This window comes from Meriones unguiculatus, chromosome 9 (genome assembly GCF_030254825.1).
Source record: "Meriones unguiculatus strain TT.TT164.6M chromosome 9, Bangor_MerUng_6.1, whole genome shotgun sequence".
NCBI lineage: Eukaryota > Metazoa > Chordata > Mammalia > Rodentia > Muridae > Meriones > Meriones unguiculatus.
The window spans coordinates 74,592,661-74,615,547 of record NC_083357.1 but is presented as its reverse complement, the minus strand read 5'-3'; the positions used below and the strand labels follow the sequence as shown (position 1 = coordinate 74,615,547).

The 22,887-nt window shown below is 40.5% G+C and overlaps 1 long non-coding RNA gene across 1 annotated transcript in view; it reads left to right on the top strand.

Annotated features, from left to right (window-relative positions):
• Positions 1–518: 518 nt before the first annotated feature.
• The window catches only part of LOC132656643 (uncharacterized), a 50,096-nt gene continuing 27,727 nt past the window's right edge, over positions 519–22,887 (top strand). The window contains exons 1-2 of the long non-coding RNA XR_009594361.1: positions 519–652; positions 17,830–18,127. This is a non-coding gene — a long non-coding RNA (uncharacterized LOC132656643). The remainder of the gene's footprint in view (positions 653–17,829; positions 18,128–22,887) is intronic.

Here is a 22,887-nt window from a genome sequence, read left to right as displayed (position 1 = left end):
CAGCTACACACTCTTCGGTTGGCCCTCACATGTCTGGCTGATTGGCAGATAACTTGTTTAGAGTATTGGAAACAAGTAAAAGTGACATTCGTGTATTCAAAAACAGCTTGGTTGGGAAATAAATCTTGGGCTGGGGAAAAATGACTCTCTCTTGGCTAGGCAATAGCATTGTAATTTATCATTTATTGAGGAAGAAGAATGCATTTGGAGAATTGCATCAGACGAAAACTGATTACAGATATTAAGCAACGTCTCAGTGAGCCATTATTCTCCGTGTATGTGACAACTGAATGCCTCTGGAAGATGGCCACTGATGACTCATTGAGTGCGTGGCCGTACTGCAATAATTGCTAGCATCATAAACAATGGTGTATGATGGGAGAAAATAGATTAAAGACAATGGAGTGTTTCATGCTGTCTCTCCTAGAAAGGAGAAACAACGGCATTATTTCACCGTGACTTTAACTATTGATTTGGGGTTCTGTTTGTGTATAGTTCCTAATGGTTATGGTAGCTCAAGAGATGTCTTTGTGGCTTATTCGTTCCAAAGGCCACCGTAAATGATGGCTTATACTGTTCCAATGATTGCTTCTGAAATAAAGTGAAGGCTTTCCCAGTGCAGTGTTAAGACAAGACCCAGGAAGCTGAACAGGTACCAAGAACTCTAAATCTGGGTAAAAAGGACAACGGGAACAGGGGCTGTGAACATCAGTGAGTCTGACAGCTCCCCAGGGGCCTCCTGGGGCTCTCACTCACAGCCCTGATTGACGCTTGTCGTTTTCTATCTATGTGATATTTATTTCAGGGCATGCTTTAGTAGTTATACTGGGGTATACGTATTTTGACAGAGATTATATCTTATAAGTTTTTGTTATCTTTCTAGGATATATCAGTTGAGTGTTGTATGGTGAATAAAAACATTTATTATGTTTTTTTGTAGCCCATCTCCATTTTCTCGGTTCTCTCTCTCTCTCTCTCTCTCTTATATCAGTGTCTTGAGATATGTATGTGTGTGTATGGTCCTTAGAACTGGCATGTGTGTGCATTTGCATTTCCTTCTAACAGCCTTTGATTTTTACTTATAAATGCATACTGGTATTTAGTAACGTGTATGTGTCATTTGTAAAAATATTTAATTTTGAGGAAAAAGTTTACCTTCTGGAGAAAACCTTTTAATGTCAAGCCTCTGTCACCTACACTGTTTGGCAGTAATTGGGACTGCACAGTTTCTTCTGGGGTAGCTAATTAAGTGTGAATATTTACAAAGATAAAATAGCTTGCCAAGGTAAGAATATAAAGGAGCCCAAATGTCATATTAGTGCCTTCTATTTTACACACACACACCAAGAGGGAGAGAGACAGAGACAGAGATGCTGCAAACAGCAGTGCTATCCTTTGAAGGAAACTGAAATAGCTAGAGAACTTTATGAACGTTCTTGAGAATCTTCTTTCTAGACACCCACTCATGTTCACTACACATTTCTTGTGTTCTTTCGCCTTCTCTGTGTGAAACCTTCTGTGTTATTAAATAATGCTAATTGTTAATACAGTGACGTGTTTTTATTTGTGTGGGGAGGCAGGGGAAGAGTGAACACGTGTCACAGTGCATGTGTGGGGGAAAGAAGACAACTTTCAGGAGTAGGTTTTCAGCTTCCACCTTGCTGAGGTCGTGAGGTCAGATCTCTTCTTTTCCTCATTCTGAGTACTCCAGCTAGCAGGCAAGTCTCCTGTATCCACTTCCATTTTTGTTATTCTGAAGTCTGTAGGTGTACTGGAATTATAGATGCTATGCTACCATATCCTGCTGTTTTAGGGGGAGGCAGTCAAACTCAGGATCAGAGCAAATTTTTTTTTATTTTTATTTTTTTTTTTACCATCTGAGCCATATTGCATACCCAACAGTGATTTTTAAAGTCATAGCTAGCCAAGTAGAATTTTCTCTCTGCTCAGCTGTCAGGAACCCAGGCTCCAATCTGGGTATGTTTGCATGTGGTCAAAGGGGCTCACTGCCTTCCCAGTATCCCAGTGAGGAGGAAGGGGGGAAGGCAGGCAAGAGAGCCCTCCTTTTACTCAGAGGAAAGCATTGAACCTTAGAAAACATTGCCTGGCTCCTTAGCATCCTAAGAGGATTGACGTTCAGGAAACTGGCAAAAAGCACATACTCTGGAAATAACAGTTGTCATAAGCAGTAGGGAGTCCTCTGAGCCAGGCCCAGATGCCTCACGGCTTTTGCCAGCATGTAGCGTTCTGGAAAAGATAAATTATAGTATAAGATCTCAGAGCCTTCACTCTTCTCAGTGCATGCTTTTAAAGAAAAACAAACAAGCAAATTATTAGATAATAAGATCAGAACAGTTACACTATAACATTTTTTGACAAATCAAAAGATAATATTTAAAAGCACGTGTGTGTTTGTGTGTGAATATTTTTTGAGTGTTTTGTTTATGTGCTTGTATATGTATGTGTGAGTGTGTGTGTATGTGTGAATGTTAATGTTAGTGTGTGTTTTTGTGTGTGTGTGTACATTGTCCCTATAAAAAAGGAAAAGCAGATAATAAGTGAAGTAAGTGCTCAGAGCAAGAAGGTACATTTGAGAAATAACAAAACCAAATGCAGAAAAATAGAAATTAAAATTTTAAATAAGCAGAAAATATTCTACAAGAATGTGTGGGTGAAGATGAGGAAGAGGGACTCAGTCTCTAGGAAAATTAGAATGAAGGTGAATTTCTTGTTAAGTAATAAAAAAAGAAATCAAAGATGTCACAAATACAGCTATTGAGAAAATAACATGAGGACATCAGCAACCTGGTAAGCTAGCTAAAAAAACAAACAAACCAAAATCTTAAAAAACAGAAAAAGAAAAGAAAAGAAAGAAAGAAAAAAAAGGAGACACAGCTGAGGTAAGTGGGAGCAATAGCCAGTGCTGTTTAGATCATAAAGTGTTTCTTTCTGCCTAGAAGCTCTTACTTCATGTCTCACTTCCCAGCCAATATCATTAGATTAAAATGTAATTATATGAAAATGGCTAAAGTTGAGAAGTGTGTAGAATCAATTCTCCAGAAAGGTTCATGAACATGAAGCATGGGTCCATAATAAAAGCTTATTTCGGTGTCTGGAAAAACCCCAAGCCACTCTCCAAGGCTGTCTTCAGGGGCACCTCCTTCAAGCTGTTTCCTTTGGTCCTTTCCTACTGCAAACGGCCTTTCCCTCCTGTGAACACACACGGGATTTGTGCATACCTTTGAGTCATAAGCTGCATGTTCACCTTCATGTTTCTAGCAAGCCTTATTATAAAAATGGGCTGTCTTATTCAGCTAAGTAATTCTGCTAATAGCATGCAGACTGTTAATGATTGATTGCAGGCCAAATGGCACTTGATAGGTAGTCAATATACTCAAAGAAACCAACTCAGTAAAATTAATCAGAGCTACATCTTTTCCAAGGATTTCAGTAATCTTGGAATAAGATAGTCATGTGAGAAGAGCAGACTCTAAAATATGGTTTATTATACTCTATACAAAGAAAGCCAAAAGTCATATCAAATGCTCTCTGGCCTCAAGTCTATATAGCACTTACAGTCATGAACACGTACCAGCTTAGAGAGCTGCCCTTTCTGTAAACAATCAAGAAAGGTTTATTATCCTTCCCTCCCCACCCCCTAACCCATTTGGAATGAATACCAAAGCCACACCCTTCCTAGACAAAGAAAACACAGGGATTTTATCTGAGGAGCCTGTACATATCCATTTTGTGTAGGGATCACATTTGCGAGCATGCCCATTTAAAGAATATGTTCTTGAGCATGTCCAGATTACAGACACAACCCAAGAAGGAAACACAGTAGATGTATTTTTGGTTCTACTTCCGGGAAGGAGCACATGATTGAAAAGTTAAAATGGCAGAAGGGGGGCGCCTTCGGGTCTTCAGTTTGTACCATAAAAACTTACCTACAGCAAAGGAAAGAACGTGTGGATGTTCATTAACACAGGCGTTAAGCAAAGATGTCTAACCCAGTTATTGTCCCAGAGACGTTTCACTGTATTCATTCAGCAGAGATTTAATATCCTAATTCTCCTTGAAATACTTACAGATGGAGGGTATTTTAGGGGATGGGGAGGATGGAGATGCACAGCATAGTCCAAACTAGAGAGTGAAATCCTTTTGTTGCTAACATGAGACAGATCTTAGTACCATCCGGGGAGCAGTGACACTACAGCCTGAAGACCTTTCATAATCATTTTGCTCTAACTTTGTCTTCTCTTTGAGATAGGGTTTTGACATATTAATCTAGACTACCTAGGGAGTCACTGTGTGGCCCAGGCTGGCCTTGAACTTCTGATCAGCCTGACTCAACCTTTTAGTGGCTAAGAGTATAGATGTGTGGCACCACTCCTAGATGCCTAACTTCTTGTGAGGAACATCTAGTTGTCATGGAAACCATGAATAGTAACAGTAAAATTGACATTCCTATTTTCAGTAACCTACAACACATAGAGTTAACATCCTGTCCCTCTCACATTCCAACCAAAACACAGAGAGGCTGATAAGACAAATTAAAGCACCAGAAAAATGGATGTTTAGTGTTGTATCTTGTAAGACAATTGTGTTAGAAGTATTTCTAAGCTTCTGGCTAAGACACAAAAATGGAGTCAATGTTCAGATGACTAAAGATACATATGTAAACAGACTAACCAAGAATGAGCAGCAAAGAGAGACAATTACTTCTTGTTTCTGCTTATTATTATTATTATTTTTTTTTTTTTGAGTGAGTGAGTTTGGGTCTCATGTCATAGGAACAGGCATTAGAAGGTCTTTGTGACTCCTTTGAGTCACGCACCTTACTCTGATAGGGCAAATTTAGCAAATCCAAATTACAGTCTAATCAGATTAAATAAAGCCCTGCAAAAAATGAGTTAGGCTCATTCTAAGGGGATGCGGCTCTCCGGGTTTTTAAAGATACCCAATTCCGTGAAGGTTTAGGTTTTTCTTCCCTGCTGTCAACGTTACCTGCCTCATATATTGATTACGGTTTATTTCTAGTTCAGCCTCTGCCTTGTGATCTACTTTAGAGACAGCTCCTGCTGGGATGGACCTTCTAAATAGCATTTTACGTGGCTGGGTTTAACTTTCCCTCCAGAGGCAGCTCTGATGTGGGTCAGAGCAACAGGCAGAGCTTTAAAGCCATTGTCATGGGCCTTTGGATAGTTTGCCCAAGGTGCCCTTTGATTTATGGTTGGCTTCGAAGTTTTGCAGCATGGTTAGGAGTCCTTTGCTGCATGTAACTTCCCTCATACTCTTGGTGTAGAAAATCCTGCCCAGAATGTTTGGAATAAACGTAGGCCTACTGTCACTTTGGATGGATTGGAGTAAACTGGGTCTGGAAATCATTTATTGTAGAAGTCTCTTTATAATGTTTCCAGCTTCTTCTGTTCTGTACAGGAAGCCTTACAGCCACTTGGGGAAAGCTTCCACAACATCTCAGGAAGATTTAGGTCTTCCTGAGTTGTGAGCATGGTGATACAAACCATCTGTCAGTTCTTCACAGAGCCCCTTTTGGAGAGGGTCAGCACATCCCATGATGGGACTGACTGCTTGTACCTGCTGTCATCTACGTTTAAGTCATGAATCCGATTTTCCTTAAAAACTCCACTCCAATATCTCTTCTCAGAAAACTTCTTTCCCTAAACCAGCGTGAGTTGTTCTGCCATACGCTTCTAGAACAACCTAACTTCTTACTACATTGTGCTGAAATTCTATTACAATGCACCTCCGTGTCTATGCCACTAGACTCTATACTCCTAGGGCCCGCAGTGTTATCATCAATGTCGTGTTTACGGCACCCGGCACTGTGCCAGGAACAAACTAGCCATACACAAAAGGTTTCTTGAATTATGGAATGAATGGATTTGAGCATCTGCTGTACTGAGAAGCCCCGAATTTATGCTTCATGGTAGTATGCTTGCAGAAACCTTTCTTTTAAACTGCCCCCTTTATCGCTAGTTGTGTAGCTTGCAGGTAGAGTATTTGTCTAGCCTGAAGCATCTGAGTTCAAACCTTATTGTTATTTGTTTGTCTCTAATACTGTTACTTGTATTGCTCGCTCCTCTGAGTCTGCCATTTATGCTTCTAACCTGGTTGAGGCTTCTTCCTCATTCTGCAGATTTTATGTTTTGCTCTTGTGATAGGAGGAACATGTGATGCTTTCCATTACTCTAATCCTGTGCAATGCAGCGTTGGAAACTTTGCCCTCTGGCTACTACGTCCTAGAGTCCCTAACGACTCAACACAGCCATCGTAGATACAAAAGGTTAGTGCATTAGCTTCCCACGCCTGCTGTAACAAATGGCTACACGCTAAGTGACTTAAATTGTGTGGCTGTGTGGATGAGAATGGCCCCACAAGCAATAAATTTGAATGCTTAGCCACCAAGGAGAGTGGGACTATTTGGGAAGAATTAGGAGGTGTGGCCTTACTGGAATCCGTATGGTTTTATTGATGAAGGTATGCCACTGAGCATGAGCTTTGAAGGTTCAAAAGGTCAAGGCAGGCCCAGTCTCTCTTTCTTTCTCTCTCTCCACCCTTTTCCTCTCTCTCCTTTTCTCTGCCTGCTACCTGTGGGTTAGAATGTAAAGTTCTCAGCTACTGCTCTAGTGCCATGCTTGTCTGCCTCCTGCCACGATGCTCAAGGTCTAACCTTCTGAAGCCATAAGCAAGCCTCCAATTAAAATGCTTCCTCTCATAAGTTACCTTGGCAATGATTTCTCCTCACAGAGCTAGAGTAGGAAATAGGACAAACAGCACCACATTTGCATTCTCTCAGTTCTGGTACAAATCCACCATCAAGGTAGCAAGAGTCACACACATTCTCCAGAGAGTCTCGTGTCTTTCAACTTCTAGTCTTGGAATTCTTTGGCTAGAACCTCAGCCCCTTCCATAGCTGACACAATCTTCATATCGCTCTCCATGGTTGTTCCTGTGTTCTTCCTCACAGGGGCTAAGCATGATGGCATGAAACTATAATCGTAGCACTCAAAGGCTGACTAGGGAAGACCATGAGATCAGAACCTAACGTGCTAGGCTACATTTGCAGCAAGGCTTTGTCTCAAAGAAAGTGGGGGAGGCGTAGGAGGAGACAAAAGAGGTAGAGAAAATGACGTAGTGTTTGTCATTCACCTACCTGCATGACCAAAAGAGGTCTCATGTTAAAATCCTTAATTACATCGACAAAGATGCCGCAAAATGCAAGGAAATGCAACGTTCCGAACATTTTAAGTTTGAGGGAAGAGGATGTGGACATACCTTTGGGGGAACCCTCCAGCTAACTCCAGTCAGCCGATTTCAAGGAGCATTGTCTATCATCCCGGCAAAGCGACAGTGCTCAAGAGCACACAATATTGAAACATCTTTCTCTAAACCCGTGATTTAAATACTACTTTGTTTGACTTGCATCTCCTAAGTATTTCAGCACCTTCTAAAAAGTTATGCAGTGAGGAAGTGCGCAATAACAACAACAATTGAATAATAAAATTGAAATAATAATAATAATGTTATTAATTACTATCATTGGTTTTCAGAGATACAGTCTCATTTGTAGACAAGGTTTGGACTTGAGCTCACTATTACAGGTCAGTCTGGATCAAGAACTTGGATTCCTGGGGATCCCTTTCCCAAGTTTCAGGCCTGGGCCATCATGCTAGGCTCAATGTAATTGCTTCTTGACGTATTGACTGAAGGGTCTGCAGAGACATAGAGATAAGATCTCCCTGTGCTAAGTCAGTATATTAACTCTGAGGACTGGGAAATATCCACTCTGGGTGTTGTCACTGGGAATGCAGAATTTTCTTCACTTTTGTTTTTTATGAGAAAACCCATGTGGTGGACATGACGTTTTACTTCCTGTGAGGAAACAATAGCTCTTGTTAGGAACAATTTTTTATTTATTTTTAATTCAATAAAGAAACTGTGACTACGAACTTTCATGAGGCAGGTCAATATTTTGTTTCAAAGTCCACATTAAAGGCCAGTTAGGAAAATAGTGTCATAGGCAATCTGTGATCAAAAAAAAAAAAAAAAAAAAAAACAGAAAGAGTAAAGATCCTGTGTGATGTGACATTTTTTAAGAAATGTACACTTCTTTTTTTTTTTTTTAAATTAAAAGATGCATGTGGGGAAACATTTGAAGTAATGAAACACTATACAATCCAATGTAGTATATGCATTAGAGTTTATATTACAGGGATTGAAGTATAAACCCAATATTGTATATCGTTAGATGCCAATTTTTATTAATAAAATATGGAAACTCATAACCTTGTGGAAGAGAGTAGAAGCACAAATGAATGGATCTCTGTTGGTGATGAATTCAAGTCTTGGGCTCTACAGTTCTTTTTACAAGCATCGTGGTCCTGCTTTGTAGGAGAGCTGAACCACCATGGTGGGTTAGTGGCAATCTGAGTAATTGCTGTAATGGATATTTTAGTAAATCAAAAACATAATCACCCTGGTTTCCCTTTGCATAGACTATGTGCTCTTTTATTATAGGGAGTCACCGCCCGCTGTTTCTTTTCTCCCTCACGGATTAGATTATATTTAGGTAAAACGTCAGATATGTGCAAGATTGAGAATTATCACACTGGCGGCTTGGCCATACGAAAACACTATTTTTCTAAATGTTTGTCATAGAACTTGGGATAGAAAAAGGACTTCTCAGAAGGTAGCCTAACCCTTGGGTCTCACTGGTCTCTTCTGAGGTTTTCAAGTAGCAGTCTCATGCCAGCCTCTGCTGTGTGATTTTATAAAGGCCTTCCTGTTTATCCTGTACGTACCTGCCACCTGGCTTTAGCAGACCAGACCAGGCATGGATCTTCACCATCTGTGGTCTGGATGAACTTTCCGGGTACCTAGCACAAGAGCTCCATGCAAGGGCCTGCATGTGCGTAACTGCTGGGTTTCTGTAAGGTTTTCTGTAAGATCCCTCCACCTCCCAGGGAACTTTGAATCAAAGGCCTAGAAAGCAAGCAGAGCTCAAAGGGATACAGGCATGGAGACTGGTATGGAGGCAGTCTGGCACAGAAGCTGTGGCCATGAGCAAACAGGAAGTTTTGAAAGTCAGCAAAATGCGAGAGAAAAGGGGAAGGGGTAGCGACGGTAGGCGTCAAAGTAGCAAGAAGGAGCAGCTGAAGGAAAAGCTGATGCAGGAGCTAAAATGTAAATGTTCTGTTCCTGCTCTCAAGCTATTATTAAACCATCAGAGAAGGTGTTGCATGCTGCATGCAGTAAATGGTGTCCCGGTTCTTCATATGTTCCAGCCCTGTGCTCTTTTAGACAGAATTCAGAGTTCTCCCTTTTGGAAGAACTTTGTACTCTCCCTTGGAATTCAAAGCTTGAGTTTTCTTCAAGGGTCATATGCCAGGCAAAGTGTTTTTATGTCTCTTATAAGGACAAAGGACCTTTGGAAGGTTTTACAAGTACCGAAAGCCAGAAAGCCTGCTTTCCTCTGGGCATGGGGCTGAACTATCCAGAATGTAATTAGATTGTGGTCTAGGGAACTTTTGGATAAACACTAGTGTCATTTTGGAAGTTAAAGCAATGAGAAAAGGTTCCTCAACAACCTCATTTTGTGTCCCAAGATCTTTCTGTCCCAGGTGATAAACTTTACATTGCTCTTTGTCCCTACGAATCAGTCAAGAACAGTTTGTACATGACGACCAGGCTGCTGTCTTACGATCTGTGTTTCTGACTGCCTCAGTTGATGGCGGTAAGGAAATGGTCATATTGATTTAATAGTATGCCAGATAAGCCTTCGGCTTCTTCTCTGGTTCCATTCCATGCCCTGACTCCTGTGGTTCTGTTATTTAAACAACAAAGTGTCACAGTTTGCATTTCCCTTCATGCACCATAGTCTTTGAGTCACACTCAGTTTAAAAAAAACAGTGCTCCATTGTCTTGCTTAGTTGAACTTCTCTTAGCAGTTGAAGGAAATTATTTGCATTTATTAACTACATTAGAAACAAATTTCATACTTCAGTGGCAATAAATGGTTCATCTATTCCTACTGGGACAAAGTATCTTCTCTATTAGGAAGAATTCCATTGCTCATGTGCCTCATTACATTTTGGGAGTGTGACATCTACTCTATATTGTTTTTCAAGGTGAGCACAAAGCTAGGATGAACTGGTCCGCAGAAGTGATCATAAAAACCGAGGGAAGCAATTTCTGTTAATAACTTATAGTACTAATTTATGGGACTGGAGAGATGTCTCAGCAGTTAAGAGCACTGAGTGCTCTTCCAGAGGACTTGGGTTCAAATACCAGCACCCACATGACAGCTCAAAACGGTAACTCCAAGATCTGACATCCTCACATAGACATACATACAGGCAAAACACCAATGTACATAAAATATAAATAAATAAGTTTAAAATCACTTATTCATAATTTAATCAGTGTTAATGACAATTTTTACTAAGTGGAATTGTTCAGAAAAGAGAATACAAAATTTGAAATGAGAAGACAGAGGCTGAGCTCCCAACCCTTCTATTTCCTAGAAATGAGGCCTTAGGTAGTATCTGAATGGCTCCATCTCCACCTCTTGTAGAAAGCTGTTGATTCTGGCCTCATTCCCAGGCAGGCTGCTTGAATCGCAAAGGGAAGACAGTGCAAGATGCCCTGCAAATGGAAGTCTTCTTTCTGAACAAAGGATTAGCATGGTGAACTCTGTGACAAGAAGGCTTTCTTTGTTCTTTGTTTCTAATAATAGAAGATGGTAGCGTTGTGTTGAGAAAGAAAGAGTCAAAATGCCCAAGAAACAAAATGGCTCACCTAGATCTTTTAGAATTTCACATTTACATCAGCATTTGTGTGCGTGTGTGTGTGTGTGAAGTTTCCAAATTGAATTTGGGGAGATTGTTAAGCTTTGTTCATTATCATAGTCTCTAAAGCATTAACAGAAAAGAGTCAAATATTTATTAAGTCAAACATATTATTAAGAAAATGAAATAATAGCAATTTAATTTGTCTTGAAGACAGAGAGAAGGTGATGAATGAGAATCATTTTCTGATTTTTGCTCATTTACAGACTTACATTCACATATTTTTACATATTGAAAGAAATAATTACAGTAATCAGAATTTGACTTTTATAAGCTATAAATTAGGAAAGTTGTCTAGGCATCAATATAATTTTATCTAATGAGTATCTTCAATCCACCAATTAAATAGCATATAGATAATGATCCAGATCCATGCTTTCCTGTATTTAATTAATTTTGATGTTCAGGAATTGATAATGTAGTCAACACAGATCTGAGTGGGTTATGCATAAAAAGCCACAGGAAAGGACAGCTTTAGAAGATTATCTTTGAGAGGTAAAAGATGAATTAAACAGCATATTTTATTTTACCTTTCTTCTTCACAATCCTTTAATGTCTTGGGAGTTTGAGGCCCTTAAGATGCACAGAAAGGCAAGATTGCCAACTTAACAGAAGCTTCCACAGGGGGATCCAGAGTTCAGAGCAATGAGGTTAGCATCTTTTATCTCTACTTGGGGCATAAGGGGTTTAACCTCCCACCAGAAGAGTTTCACATTTGTATCCCATTTCCACCTATAGAGTTGTCCCCCATACTACTTCATAACCCTCTGTCTTAGTCAGTGTTCTGTTGCTGCGAAGAGACACCATGACCAACGCAACTCTTAGAAAGAAAAGCACTTAATTGGGGCTGGCTTACTGTTTCAGAGTTTTATTCCTTTATTACCATGGCAGGATGAATGATGCACGCAGGCAGGCATGGCGCTAGAGAAGGAGCTGAGAGTTCTACAGCTGGATCCACAGACAGCAGAAAAAAACTACGGGCTTGGCATGGGCTTTTAGAACCTCAAAGCCCACCCCCAGTGACGCACTTCCTCCCACAAGGCCACGCCTCTTAATCTTTTCAAATAGTTCCACTCTCTGGTGACCAAGCATTGAAATCTATGAGACCATGGGAGCCATTCCTATTCAACCCCCCACAAACTTATTTGAAATATAAAATGTCTGTTTTAAAGCTTATTTTGGGGGAGGGAGGCTGGTTTAGTTGGTAAGGCGCTAAGCAAACCTGAAGACCTGAGTTTGGATCCTGGCACTCATGTGAATTTCTAGTGGGTGCGGCGGCCCTCATTGATTATCTCAAGACACAGGAGGCAGACACAGGGGCAAGCTGACTAGACAGACCAGCTGACTGAGTGCTAGGTTCAAGTGAAAGATCCTGCTCAGATATACAAAGAGCCATTGAGGAAGATGCCTGAAGCCACTCTGTCCTCCCCATACATTTGCACAATTGTGCACTGTCAAACATACATGCACACACAAACAAACCAAAAAAATAAAAGAAATAAAGCTCATTTTCAATGTTCCCATATCTCCAGTAGAGAAAAATTAAAGCATGCATTCATGATACATATTTTCTCCTATACGTTTAAGTTTGATTACTTCCGGATACAAGAACAAACATCTCATTCTTAGCCTGTTATGTGAATGGTGTATGTGTTTGTGGGTAGAGGGGGGGATCTTTGCACCAAGAGTGGAGACTGACTTCATAGAGTATGAGACACCTGAGCTACATTTACCATCTTTCCACTACCAAGAAGGCAGCCTCAGACTTTTTAGGTGATTCCTGGAGTCCCTTTCAACTTTCAGTTCCAAAGAGGCTAAACATTCCCCACTTCTAGTCTTTGCTTTATTTATCTCTTGCTAACGTAGGCTTGAATTCCTTGATTTCTCTCCAGCTTGTCTTTTTCTTCTTTGAAAACACCAATGTGAGTAGATGGTTTTCTCTAACAGAAAAAAAAAAAAAAGGTCAAATGCTTAGACACTGGCAAAAGAGACAGGAAGGTGCGCCCTTGCCAAAATATCTCAGTCCTAGCTATGGTGGCCAGTGCCAGTGGATCTTCAGAGGACTACCGAGTTCTGTAGAGGCTGCATCCTCACTGGGTGTCCACTCACCAGGCTAGTCTAGTGATCTGTAGAGGCAGAGGGAAGTTACAGAAGTCCAAGAGTCTAGAACATGAATTTTATCTGCTATGTACAGTATTTCGTACCTGTGGAAAGATCACTCCAAAGATTATATTTATTATCTGGTACGATAGTCTGCAATTGCTAACAAATTTCAACATCTTTCATTGTCTGATCTTCAAATTTCTCAAATTCACTAACAACAACTTAATGGTTTCCCTGTAGAAAAAGAGTTCAATTCGTACAGGACTAGTGATTTTTTTAAAAATCATTTTACAAATTTTCCTTGAGCAGTAATTTAATGAAAGGTGTGTGTACGTATTGTGAAGTGTGTGTGTGTGTGTGTGTGTGTGTGTGTGTGAAAGACTGAAAGCAGAATGACTGCATACTTCCTGGCTCATTTGTTAACATTTACCGCCACAAATAATCAGCTATCCCCACTGGGCTTTAGCTGTATCCACATTAAATCAGTATATTGTGTCTAATTTGGAAAGTTCATCATAGCCAAGGTGGATTGCTTTACTGCATCAGAGGGTTCAAGAGGGATCACAGAAGATAGCATTTAATGTAATTATAGAATAATGATTACCGCATGTGAAAACCACTCTGAGCATCCCGAGCATAAAGAAGCTAGAACAAAACCTGTCTTCACACTAGATGGAGGTTATAAAATGGCTAATTGGTTTAATTGTCGTTTCCTCCCACTCAAGGTGTTCGTTCGGTCCTTGAACCTTTCTCTTGCCTGGATGAGGAGTCTGTTCGGCAGAGGCCTCTCAGTGGGGGGTGGGGGGGAGTGTGCTGAGAGAGACTGACACAAAATGGCTGGTATTATCTGAACTTGAGCAATCAGAGAGAACAGTAGCTCCAGTGTGGAAATTTTGCTGCTCATATCAAATAATGTAATTCCAATTGGGTGATAATCTTTCATGAATTGCATATAGATTTAACCTCTGTTTCTGCTGTACACTCAAGAAACGGAGATGAGACAATTACCACTTCTAATTTGGAATCAAAGTCGTAGCAATCCTAGACTGAGAATGGCATCCTGGGTCCTTCCCCCTACCCCACCCCTTTTAAAGACATGGCTTTACTAAGCAGCTCAGGCTGGTATTTAAATTCCCACTGTTCCTGCTTTCACCTCTGGAGTGAGAAAACTCACATTACGGGCATGGATTATCACTCGTGTCTGTGAGCCTGGCTTAATTTGTCCAGTCTTCATTCACCTTAAAATATGTTAATAGTCTGCTTATCCCACCTGATCTTTACCTCTATTTGTCCGTGTTACCAGGGGAGCTGTGAATTACAAATTAACCTCCCAAACCACTGCTCACTTTCAACTAATAGGGTTTTCATTCCTAGGCTGAGTGTTTAGAACTCTTACTTAAAAGGAAAGCTCATAAGATCATTTTTGACATGGAAGGGTGAGAGTGAGTAGGTAGCCAAACTCTGATTCGTTGTGCGAGGATTATGATCGGCCATGTAACCTCTATAGTACAAAACCCCACATAAATGGATCCGTGAAATCAAATTTAAGACACAGATAATTGTCTTTCACATCCTGTTTTGAAGTCCTAGAATGTGACAGTAGGAAAGAGGGTAGGTCTTCCTCTTGCTTGATTACTGAGAAGTTGGGGATTTTTGATTATTAAAAGGATCTGTGATTGTAAGTGGGCCCTGGGAAGACAGAATGGGAGTCTGCGGCGAATTCAGGACCATCATGAAACAGCTCATTCCCTAGAGCTGTACAGCGCTAACCTGTACAAGCATAGCTTTCAAGTCTGGGTGTTGCTTCGTGGTGCGAACCAGACTTCAAGCAGAATGGAATCTGGGTCTCCTTGGGACGCCCAGATCTCACAGACTCCTGCACTGAGCACTTCAGTCCGGCCTACATCTCTTACCCGGCAATGTGCAAGACTGACTCGCACTAGCTCCTGTGGAGATGAAAGGTGGAGGTAAACATCCCTGGGGCAAAATGCATTTCTGCCTTGATGCAACTAAAATATAATTTGCTCTGGACGGCACTGGGAGCAGTAGATAGACGACCAGAAAAAGCCTACATTCCACTCCCAAAACTATAAAAAACAAACAAACAAAAAACAAAACAAAACAAAACAAAAAAAAAAAAAACAAACAGGAGTGAGAGAATTCTTCCTGTACACTTACCACTCCCCACTCCAATCCTTGAGGACTCAGGGTACATATAGTTACAGCTTAGCATCAGCAGTTTGTGTTCTAGGTTAAAACATGTATTGGGTGAAGAAAAGCTGTACCCCTAACCACAATCTTTCTGCAAGACCCCATCCCCTGTACCCCAGTCTTCTTGCAGAAAAGCTCTTGCTTGCCTCCCTTCAAGGAAAATCATTTGTATTCTTTTCTTGTGTCTGCTGACAGCTCCTTGTCACTCATTCTCCCTCTGAGACAACCACCTACCCGCACACCCACGGAATTACAAACATCAGCCACATCATTTACCTCCCAGATGAGAAATGCTGTCATTTGTTGCTGTGTCCTAAAAATAGGAAACAGAAAATGAAGGCAGGGGAAGATAAGGAAGAGGGGGGTTTTGACTGTTACAATTAGCTGGATTCCTGCTAATGGAGGTTTTATGTAGTTCCTCTTTTTCTTATCTTTTTGACATCTCTGCAAGATTGACTCCTGCTGCTGCAGAATATAATTATGGACCTATCCTCAGTGATACAGGATATTGATTTGCCTTCTCCGAGTAGTAAATTCTTACTGACAAGAGTGATCTTCTGTCAATTTCTTTTGCACAATGTCTAGCACATGCCTAGACAAATACAGTAACTTTGGATATATGTTTTGATTTAAATCATTTTGATTTAATGACTTGCAGGAAGTTATTGAACTTTTCTGTTTTACTGTTTACGACAAAAGCATAAGTAATTATGAATAAAATATTTGAAAGAAACGTCCTTATGTCATAGAGCACTCCACTATATTGATTTATGTAGACTGATCAGCATATAGCCCCTGACAGATAGTTGGCGATCCATAAATATGGGTTATGTATCATTATTATCAGTGTAAATTTAAAATGCTGGGATCAGCCTTAAGGATTTATAGTGAGGTCTAGTGCCATGTACAGATGTAGACATGAGGAGATCCTCATGGGGAAAACAGAAGTTCTATACCATTATCCTAGAGGAGATAAAAGCAGTTCAGAGCCTGGTGACTGGCAAGGTGGAAAAAAAGTTTGAGGGAACTGAAGACTATTGTGAAACAGCCGGTCCTTTAGAGACATGCAGTGATGGCCTGTAGAGGAGAATCTCCCAAGTCCTGAGTGTTCCTGGAGTCAGAGTTGAGAGTCAGACTCCAATAACAATGGGCAGCTCCAGGGTAATAGATGTCTTATGGATGACCTTTACGTTCATCTTATTTAATCTTCAACTAACCTTACAAAATGCTTACTTGCCAATTTTTAATTGGTAGGTGAGTTTCAGGACTCTACACTTGGGGGAAGAGGTAATCACAGTTAATCCAGAGTTATCTATTCTACAGGCATAATTTCCCCCTTATTGTACTAAGTGGAAAAAAGATCCATGTAGACCTTTTCCCCAGAACTCTAAAACAAGCATAAAATGCCACCAGCCTCACCTCCATGTTTATTTATACTTGCTGGTACTCTCCAGCTTTGACAACACCTGCCATGGTTAACCTACTAATGTTCTGAGCTGAAGGACGGAAGAAGGCAGTAGCCATCATGCCTAATGGAGAGGAAAAGATGCATCCCCTATCGTGCAAAGATGGAAAAGCATTTTCATGGCAAGAGGGGCATGCATGAAAATGTTACAGCAAAATCCATTGTGTTGACAATCAATATATGAAAATAAAATGCTAAAACTAATAAATAAAATCTGCCATGTTGAAAGAGAAAAGGGTAAGGGAGGGAGGAAATGATGGAGTGTGGGAAGAAAAGAGGGAGTGAGGAAAGAGAGAGATGTAGAGATATATAAAGAGCGAGGAAGAGAGAGAGAGAATTACATAGGACAGTTCACCAATCCTACTGTCTGTCCACATCAGCTTTTACTGCTATAACAGAACCTTGCTATCATCCATGATTTTCCTGTGATCAAACACCAACACCTTTACTGCAGCCTTCTCAGAATCATAAAGTCACATAAAGGCATGTGCTGTTTGCTGGTTGCAGTTAGAAAACATCCCTGAAGATGACCATGGGTCACAGGAATAAATTGAATCATCTTACAGATATGAAAAACAGTATTTTTGTGTACTAGATTTCTCTTTCTCCCATGATAGGAAGTTAGTGGAGGGCAAGGAGCATGGCTTTACCTTTAGAGGTGGCTCCCCTCCACTTGCTATCACAGTTCTCATACATGATGGGCATTCAGAATACTGCTAAGTGATTGGATTACTAGCAAGCAAAAATTACCAGAAAAATGTCATCCATAAGAAAGATTTTTCTCCCTTTGTCTTTCAATCTTCAGGCTGTTTTACTACTATACTCTAGGGACCGCGTATGTTTCACTAAGGAAACATCAAAAAGCAATGGAGAGTGTTTTATGGTCTCCCAAATGTCCTGCTATCTTTGTTTAACAGGCACAGTGGGGAACTCATTTCTTAACATTTATTTGTTATTGAAATAACACTGTAGCTTTATTGGTGATAAATTGGTAATATTTAATACTTGTGCTTTGGCTTAAAATATTCATATTGACTATGTAATGGTTGCATAAAAAACAATTAAAGAATGAAGGAGAGACTTTTTTTGTTTTTTGTTTTTTTTTTTTTCCATACTATTACATACTGGGATTGTCATTGCGAAGGATGCAGTTTTGTTTTGTTTTTCTATTTACTCCAGATGCTGAAACAAAATAACCAAGACTGTGGAAAGTATGAACAGAAAAGCTTGTGTATTACCATTCCAAGACTGGGAATTCTAAAATCATGATTTGGTGCCTAATATGGACATTTCTTGCCCCACTCCACAACAAGATGGCACATTCTTGATGCCATGACAAAGGACATTTTATAAAAGCACTAATTTCCTCATGAGCTTACAACTGTCTAAGTTTCTCCTCTTAAACCAGTTACATTGTGGATTAAATTTCAACATGAATTGTGAAGAGACACAAATGTTCAAATCATAGGATATGTGTGTGAGTATGCATTTTGGTTTTTTATTCCCTCTCCCCAGCTATTCATTTTCTGACACTAAGTCTGACCCATAAGTATATCCTAATGACTTTGCCTTCAACACATAGCCACAGTCTGACTCTTATTCACCCAGTGTCCCAGTAACTGAGAGTTCATTAGGGACATGACCAGACTATGAGCCCACATCCCATCCTTACCACTTACTCTTTGACTCTACGAGCTTCACCTCCCTCACCTGCAAGACGGGGATTAGCACAGTAAGTTACTCACAGAGTTCTGGTAGCATTAAATACACCGTTATATGAGAAACATTTAAAATAGCTTCTGGCTTTTTATCATTGCCTGGCTGTTGTCATCGTCATCATCATCATCATCATCATCATCAATGCTGAGTACTTATTATCTCAGCTTACTTGCCCAGATTTGATAAGATTAGTTCTTCATGCACTAGTCAAAGGAACCTTTAAAACAAAATCATGTCCCTCGTTTTCCAAAGTCCTGAATGGCCTGTAGCATAGCTATAAAGAAACTCAAAGTCATTATCATGGTGCATCTGGCTTTGTTGGAGCTAGCCTCTGCTTACCCTCTCTGAGAGCATATTCTACTACTCTTCTCTGAGTTCGTAATGCCTGGACGGCCTTCCTTCTTTCCTCAGACTTAGCACTTGATATTATCTCTACATGACATCACTTTCTCAACATATTCTTCTGGCTCTTTCTTCACTGTATCCGGGTCTCTGTTCAAACGACACAACAGTTTAGAAAAGAGACATCCTTGGCCTTGTAACCCAAACGGCAGTTCTGTTACTTCTCATGCTCTTTTTTCTTTTCCTACTTTATTTTTCTGAATTGTATCCACCATTTCCTGACATTATGTATTTACTTGTTTCTGTTTTTATTGCCTGTCTTGCCTAGAAGAATGTAAGCTCCAGGAAAGCAAATGTCATTGTATCTAGTATTAGATTTCTACTCTCTCCTAATAGAACACTCTCCAGGCCCATTCAAGTTCCATTTATTTCATGAACTTTCACAGTTAAAATCAGAGCATAATTATAACCTTTGAACATCATAGATCATATACACACACAAATATATTTGCATATGTATTTACTTTATATCTGTTATTAATTTTGTACTTTCTAATTACTTATCCATAGCTTAAGTGTTCCCTGTATTATTATCTTAAACTGTTTCAAAGAAAGTCTTGCATCTTTCTTTGAATATGTATACTTATGAAAATGCTTAATGAACAAATGAATAAAAGGACGAAATTAAAATGTAGCCTAATGATTTGAACACTGGACTTTCAACGAACTTAATCTCAGCTTTAGATTTATACTAAACTTTGAAAAGGTTATGACTAAACAGAATAGCACTATGTACCTGGTAAATATCTGTCAATTTTCCGTGGCCCAGTGGTGCTCACATTATTCCATAGATAGTGGCGTACATTCAATCTCCATCCATCCATTTATTCATACTAGCAATGAAATCAGGGTGTGTGTATAGATAGAGTCTGCCAGACTGTGGGAGCTGAGGCACAGCTTGGTGACAGGGAAGCCACGTTACCTCCCATGTTGTTCCACTATGTAGATGAAAAAAACTACACCTCAGAAAGGTTAAGTTCATATTCTAAAGAGGAGGCAAGAAACACATCAATAGTCAGCATAAACCACCACCTAATGTATGAGTTACCAAAGTGAACGGGAGCACCTAACAGTGGGATGAGAGCATTCACTTCTCCCCACTGCTTGGGAAAATAGTGTGGTCAGAAAGGATTCAGGTAAAAGAGACTCCAAGTGAATTTTGATGAATCCATGGAAATCATCCAGACAAGCTAAAAAGCTAAGAGAAGCACAGATTCAGAAGTTCCAGAGCATAAAATGAAAGAGAACAACTCCAAAGGGGTGATGGGAGCCAAAGCCATTGAACTGTTCCCATTACTTGAAACGTTTCTAACACAAATGCTTAATCTGCCATCCTATGGCTGCGTTTTGGGAGTCTGTTTCTGGGGTGAAATAGTGTTCTCTTTGATGTAACTGTCCCATGCCTACATCATGCCTGCACAGGGTTCATGCTCCGAACTTAGGGCTGTTTAGGTGGCTACTGAGACTACTGGCTGGACTGACACATAGAGATGCTAATTTTTGTTTGGCCATTTCCAGGGCATCTCGCTGTAAATAGACATCTCAGAGGCAGCTAAAGTGTGATAGTAACAGGACGGAAGAAACGATCTGAGAACTTGGCAAATTCTGTGCTCTTGGACTAAATGTAACCAGGTACCAAGTTCTGGAGGGTAATAGTCCCCTTATGAATCTGAATCATATGTTACAGAATACAACAAACGGATAACAATAGACAGTAAGGAATATGTGGATCAGAAGATGCTATGAGGACAAAAATATCTTATGTTATGAAAAATAGAGAATCAAAAATACCCTAAGATACTAATTAAGTATCTTTCCAGCTTTTAATCCATTTCCGGTCAATCTGCGGGGTGGCCCCTGACAAGAGCTGCCCTTCCCCGCCAGCTTCAGCACAGAGTCAAGAAATCAACATTATAATCATGCATTGTTTCCATAGCAAACACTCCCAGAGCTCGGAGCAAAACAGCACTTTCTGGATCCTGCCAGAGCGTATGTGGCAAAGAAAGATTAATTAGGTGCTCACTAATTGACAGTATTTCCCACCACATCTGCTTGTGCCTGATGTGAGTTTAAATGTCTCTATTTAAATGTGTGAAGCTGACTGAATGTGTATAAAACTTAATGCCTCCTTTCAAGCTTCAGAGCTGCCTGGTCCTGGGTTCTCTCTCTTTAAGGCAGTAGGGATGTCAGGGAATGTGGGCACAGATGGAGTCTGGTGGAGTGTAGAACCTGAGGTACAGTCTGGTGACTGGCAGATTTTTCTTTTTATTGAGATCTTTTTTATTGAGATCCCTTTTTAAATGAGATCCATGTGTTCCCATCTTTCCTGGTGCTCTAAAAAGGATCAGGTCTGTTAGGATAGCCTATGTTTTATAAGAACAGTGTTGAGTGGACATTTTCACCCAGCAGAACTTTCTGCCATGGTGGAAAGGTTCAACAACTGTGCCATTCATTTACCTCACAGGCTGAACATACGCGGTTTGTTTCTTCCTGGTCACAACTTGATGTAGACATCACACAGTACAACTTGTGGAAACACAGCTATAAAACTGGAATTTAAATTGTACTTATGTTTAATTAGTTTAGATTTAAATAGTCCCATGTCGTAAGGAGGTAACATTTGGTTCCTGTAGCTCTTGGTGCAGTTGCTAAGTAGACATCAATGAAGATGTTAGCCGGTCAAAGAATGCCCTGCAGGTTAAGTGATGTCTTAGCCCCAACAGCATCTTCCCACATGTCAGGCAAAGCATGTGGGCTGATTTCTCGCCATGCCAGAGAGACGATGTTTGGTTGCTGCTGTGTAAAACGGTGTGGTTTGGATTGTGGAATTAGCATCCTGAGTCTTAGAACTTCATAGATAATTTAGCCTAGAGGTTTTCAAGTGTGCTGCAGCTATGGAAGCCTTTGCTTTGGGGGAAACTATCATGGAGGCACATTATTGAAAAGAGAATAGGTCAAGTGTACCCTGGCTGCAACGGGAGTAGAGATGTTCTGGGTTCTGACCACCCAGCTTGCTCCAGTAGCTACTGATAGACTTTGAAGCTTCTGTTGGCCCCATATTTTCAGACCATGGAAGGAATAAATGCCAGAATGCAGAGAAAAATTTGAATGAAGTTAATTTTCTCAGCCTGGTAAATCTCTATTTCTTCACAGACCAGAAGGAAAGGTCAAGGATTTCCAAAGTAAATGTGGTCAGAGCTCTACCAAGGCTACCCCAGGACCCCAGGAGTCTCCAAGGGTAGAACTTGGGTCAATATGGTCTTTGGAGACAGATGCTGAAGACTGAGGGGCAGCAGTGATGCTGGAATGTGTGTGCACCTACAGCTAGGGGAAATTGGAAAAGCAGGGACCACCAGCTACCCATGGTGAAATTTTGAGGGGCCAATGTCGAGGTGTGACCTCTGCAATATGAACCAAGGAGGTTGTCTTCTATGAGAGAAGAATCACCTCTGGCCAGGGGTGGGGGTGGGGGTGGGGGTGGGAGGCAATGTGACATTGCCAGAAAATGGGGTTTCCAGCATTTTCTGTCTCAGAATTATACAAGCCACACAATGTACAACAAATCCCATAGTAAGCAGCAGCTTTTCTGTCTGTGCCTCTTGGAGAAGAGGCGGGTGATTATCACACAGTTCACAGGGCAGTCATGCAGGCCAGGGCTGATAGCAATGGGGCGCACAGCTCTCTCAGACAGGGGAGGCTCACACAGCCCTTTAATCACAATTCCCCAGACTGTAAGGTACATGGTCACCAGTAACCTTCTAGAAACTTGTGTGACAACATAGCTATGGATTTTCAGGCTTTTCCAACCACTGTAAAGCAAGCAGGAGGACCTGCTAGACTTTAAGTCAATATTTTAACCAATGACTACAACTGTGGAAACCATATTTCTATATGTATTTTTCCCTAACTCCCATTCTCACTTCGAGCCAAAATTGTTGGCAAAGATTTTGTCTTTTGCCATATGTTTGGGTGAGTATGGCATTTTGAAGAGGACTTATCACAAAAGTCCTTTTGTGCTTTTTGCTATCATTTTTCTTGGTTTTATCACATTCCTGAGTGTCTTCTCTTGCAGATCTAATTTGCTAAATCACTTTCACCGAGTGACCTAATTATGGA